The following is a 5,677-nucleotide window of genomic DNA, read 5'->3' as shown; positions in this document are numbered from 1 at the left end:
ATATAAAGACCAACCCAAAAGAAGGGCACTCCGCGCAAAAAAAAGATTCCTCTTTTAATTTTTAAACGGAACTAAAAGCCCACTCAGGAATAGCCCACTGTGCGATTGCACAAGGCGCAGAAAGCACGGACAAAACTCACAAATAGCCATTTTGCAATATTTGTACAACTTAAAAAAATAGCTACTGTAATGATCCTATGAAGTTCTAAACTTTTCAGATTAAACTTTAGTGGGCAATTCGCAGAATTGCCCTTCTTTTGGGGTGGTCGTTAAATTTTGCCCCTCATATTTGAAATCTTTAAATTTTGCCCTTCGGCTAAAACCCATGGGTTCCAGGTTCGAACCTCTACTCAGTCAAAAATTTTAAAAAAACTCGCAAGGCAGAGTTTAAATTTCGCTATACCCCCACCGGCATACACATGTTAAGGAATTACCAAAGTTATGCCGGACCCGGCATACTTATGCCTTATGGGCAGACTTGGCATACGTATGCCGGATCCGGCATAACTTTGGTAATTCCTTCACAAGTTTATGCCGGATCCGGCATACTTATGAGCAAACTTTTAGTTAAGCCTTAACTAAAAGTCTATTCTTAGTTATGCCTTATCGGGCAGACTTTTACTTAAGGCATAACGAAAAGTATGCCCCATAAGGCATAAACTTTTCCTTAAGACATAGACTTTGTTTTATAAGCCAAATTTGGTTAGTTCAAACACCGCATATTGGCAACCAAATTGAACTTAACATCAACAAAAGCGATATATTTGGGAAAGAAACAGATCATACATTGTAAACAAAGCATGCTCATAAAAGGTGATATTGTTTTTTATCTTTTATCTACCGGCGTCGTAGGATGTGTCAATTTACAACTTTGGTAAGTGCAAATACTAACGACCGAGGTACATTTGCAACATTTTAAGACCTGAATATGCATTAAGATACATTTAGTTAGAACAAAACATCCACATTCTTTATTGGTTTGTTATGATTTATTGGTCTGGTCCCATTAAAAGTTTGTCCATAAATATTGCTGACCCGGCATAAACTTATTAAGGAATTATCAAAAAGTTATCTTGACCGCATAAACTTGTTAAGGAATTACCAAAGTTATGCTGACCGGCATAAACTTGTTAAGGAATTACCAAAGTTATGCGGACCGGCATAAACTTGTTAAGGAATTACCAAAGTTATCGGACCCGCATACTTATGCCAAGTCCGCCCATAAGGCGAGTATGCCGGGTCGGCATAACTTAATTCCTTAACAAGTGTATGCGGGGTCGCATACACGCGACCCAAATCTTGCCTTGCTATTTTTTTTAAATTTATGCTTGAGCGGGGTTCGAACCCGGAACCTCATGATTTGTGTGAACGCTCGGGGTTGCAACGCAAAGGGCAAAAATTAAAGACCAAAGAATATGAGGGGCATAATTTAAAGACCACAAATATGAGGGGCAAAATTTAAAGACCACTCCAAAAGAAGGGCAATCCGCGCAAAAAAAAAGAACTTTAGTATTGTGACTAGTTCTCAAAGAGGGTGACGAAAAGTGACTAGTAAATGCTATTGCTACGGAAAGCATTATATTCGGAACTAATTATTTCAACTTTTTGGCTAAAGAAGAAATATTGGTATAGGATATTTTTAGTTACCTGCACATAGGTATTCATGTTGCAACTTAATGCAGATTAAAGTAGTTTTCTTACAGGAATTAATGTTTAGGTATAGAATGTGTTTCGCTGACCTTTCGTCATTAGAATTGGTTTACATGCAGGAAATAGAAGTGAAAGGAAAATGATATTAAAGGAAAAAAGCAACCTAACTAGCCTTGTTATAAAGGAAATATAGTTAGGTTTTCTAATAAATTGTGGGAATTAATGTTTACAAGATAATGATAAAACTAGATTTAATCCCACAAGTTGACACAGAGAGTGTTTGACTAAATTTATAAGTTAGTCAAATTCGCTTCTCAGCATTTTGTTAGTCAAATTCACTTATCAGCATTTTTTAAACTTATTTATGAGTTTGATAAATATTCAAATTCCTTATAAGCTAAGTCGCAAAAGCCATAATCAACCAAAACATAAGTTGGTCATCCTCAACTTATAACTTTTTAGATTACAAACACTTTTGAATTGACCAGATATTTCAATATTTATCCCTAAAATATTCTAATTCTCAAAGTATCCTTTTCAAAATAGATTCCTAACTCTGCCTCATTTCTATTTACGTCGTTCGTTATTCTCCTTATACATATACTTTTTAATTTATAGTTTTTGTAAATAACTTTAGAAACATATTAGTCATTATAATAGAAAATTGCTAAATATCAATTGTTTATTATTAGTTTCAGCACTTTTAATACAAAATGTAATTATTTATTTATAATTTAAGTTTGGAACAAAAAAATTCCCAGCTTTTAATGCTTATTTCAGTCAACTAATCCGAACAATTAAAATTTCAGTCAACTTTTAATGCTTATTTCAGTCAGCTTTTAATGCTTATTTCAGTCAACTAATCCGAAAAATTTCCGTCATGGTCATCTTTGAGGGGTTTTGGTTTTACCAGGAGATAGGGGCAACATTTTTTTAGCCATCAATTAAAAGGCAAAAAGGCAAAAAGCAACTTGAATCTTCATAACAAATGGCAAATGATAGTGAATGCTAATAATGTGATGATGATAACGTTTTGACATTGATGCGTGGCGTGGGGTGCTTTGAGTGTGTTTATGGACTTTTAATCTCTCACCGAATTCAAAAGGTTAATCATATATCAATTTTAAAAGGAGAAAAAGAAACTAAGTTAGGTTTATTATTTTTTTGTCCTAAAACAGTTATCACATTAGTTTCTTTAAAAGAAAAACATTATAAGTATTTTGAGATAGAAAAAGTAACAATTGAATTAAGAGGGGGGGCTTGAATTTTTCAAGTTATTGGTTTCTTCGAATAAACATGAGAAAGCAGAAATAAATTAAGTTGCCATGTTTGAAAGGAACACGCAATTTTCTACGTAACGTTGATGGTGACGACGCCCAATTGGCTAGGGCTTAAGTGACTTTTGATTTCCACCTGCACTTGAATACTCATCCAAACAAACGCTGTAGGTAACCTCTTAATTGGCGTCTTTTTTTAATTTTTTATTTAGTGATGTGGACCTGTGAATAATCGGGAAGAATTAAAAGTCTAAAAGATGGGATCATGGAGTATCTGGTAAAACTGAAGCTTAAATTGGAGTAATGTATGACAGAGTTTACTGCTTAATTAGCATTTAGCAATCAGACAATACACCTCAGTTTGTTCTTTTAAATTGGGTAGGAGAAATTTGAAAAAAGAAATAAACAATTTTAACGGTACAAATTTATTAGTAATTACTGTTAACACGGAAAATCGGTACAGTTGAATTTGTGTTCGTGATCAAAGACACGTGGATCAATGAAATCAAAATTATGAAATAGCAAATAATAATTAACAAGACAAGTGAAAGTAAAGCATAGCTAGTTATGTAGTTTGGGGCTTGGAGAAGCTTTGAGCTAGAGTCTCCGGGCGGTGAATCACTATAACCTCAACGAATTAAGCAAGAAAGAGCGAATGCTAAGAATAGTATGAATACTTTGTATTATTGTATAATATTTTCGATGCCTCTTACAATGAAATAAAAAGCTTTATTAATGCTTGAACTATGGGGTACAAGTTCCATGAATCATGCCCCCTTAATTATCAATATTAATGCTGCAATAAAAGGTAATTAAGAGGTGATAAAGGCTAATAAACACTAATCAAGGCTAATAAAGGCCGGAATAATCTTGCGGGTCTTTGTAACGGCAGTGCATTGAATGACGTTTGACCAGTGAGTTGTCACGCTCCTCCGGACCCTTTGTAGTTTCTGTCTCCGGTAGTGGTTACTAAATTACTTCTCCGAAGTGTCGTATGCTTTCTCGAAACCCCTCGTTTGCTGACTCGGATCTGACCTGTCGCCATAGCCACGTGTCACCTTTTGAAACGTCTACTTGGTGTCTACGGATTTTGCCCTATACAAATAGTCCCCCCACTTTCTGGTTACTCGCTGAGATGTGATCGGAAAGTGAAAGATTTTCTCCTTCTTGCCGGAAATTCATGTAATCATCCTTGTGACTGCCTCATTAAAAACCTTGCCGGAAAAACTCAATTGAAACAAAAATCGGGCGAAGGGAAAAAGAATACAGGCCTTAGGGATTTAGAGTACAAATCTACCACTAGTTTTTTACCGTCAACGGTCGGTTGATGCTGACAAAGTACCACCACCACAAAAAGCTTGATCTCGGGTTTTTAGTGTTCACGTGGAACTTTTAATATTTGAGTTTTGACTCTTAGGTTTTAAGTTGCACCAAAACTTTTAAACTTCGAATCTTGATTCTTGGATCTCTAATTATACCTGAAATTGTTTAGTCTTAGAGTTTTTTACTCTAAGATTTTTATTTATACCCGAAACTTTTATAACCTCGCAGCCTTAGAGGCCGGGAATGTTAATGACTAGGAATTTAAATCTTATGATTACGAAAAGTCTGGAAGTATCATATGTCCGGTTAACTTTACCACCGTGAAATAAAGCATCCGGCCTTTTAGCCGTTTAACTGGACGACAATATAAGAGAGGGCCCTTAATTATGTTTCGGTGCTTATGAAGAGGACGTCTCCTGTTCATTTGGGCACAATTGTTCGGATTCATAATCCTTATTTTCTTTTAAGCGTAAGCAAATTTAAGAATGATTTTGTTTCATTCGGATGTATACTAGAATGTTTAGAAGGTGCAAGTTTTGCTTCATTCCATTCCTTAAATGTACACAAGTGTTTACAACTTTGCGTATACGACAGTTTACAGGAAATGAACAAAAATACATTGCAAGAGAATTATGGCCGGGCTGACATCTATTGGGTCTAGTCGGTTCCTGATTCTGGTTTCTTCTATTTTTTCGGGGGCTAATCTGGCAGTCCCCATTTCTTTTCTTTATTCCGGAGCTAGTTCGGGCTATCTCCGGCATGAAGCCTTTGGGCACAATTTTTTTTTTTTTTTTTTGTGTCATTGTTCCGGAGCCATCTTCAGATGCTTCCGGAACTTATTGTTGTTTTTCGGCTGCTTTGATGCAACAGTCCCAATGTTCGTAGACACTACTGTTTTTCATCTAAGTTCTTTTCTGGTGACTCGCTCTAAAACGCTCCTACTTTCTCCTCATCCGTGGTCCTGACGGGTATGGTTGAATCGTTGTCTAGAATGCCTCCGATCAAAGTTCATTGACCTTGACCCCGGGCTGTAGAAAATGTCGATATATCTACATGATCATCTTCTACGCGAATCTTCGATGTGTACCGATTGTGTACATCTTTCCACGTTGTTGCCTAGAAAATAAATTTTCCTTGAGTTTTCGTGAAGCATCCGAACTCAAAGGATTGAGACCCATAGTGAAAGCCTCAGCTACCCATTCATCCGGAACCACGGGCAACAACATCCTTTCCTTCTGGAACCGAGTGACACAGTCACGAAGAAACTTAGTCTCCCCTTACATTATGAGAAAGATGACGCCTTTTGCGTTCATACCTTTTGGGCTCCAACATGTGCTTTAATAAACATATCTTCCAAAATAGAAAATGAATCAATAAAGTGTTGGGTTAAAAAAGAATACCAAGTTAAAGTCCCTTTAGCCAATGTC

This window comes from Lycium ferocissimum, chromosome 5 (assembly GCF_029784015.1).
Source record: "Lycium ferocissimum isolate CSIRO_LF1 chromosome 5, AGI_CSIRO_Lferr_CH_V1, whole genome shotgun sequence".
NCBI classification, from domain to species: domain Eukaryota; kingdom Viridiplantae; phylum Streptophyta; class Magnoliopsida; order Solanales; family Solanaceae; genus Lycium; species Lycium ferocissimum.
Note: the sequence above shows the minus strand (reverse complement) of the source record.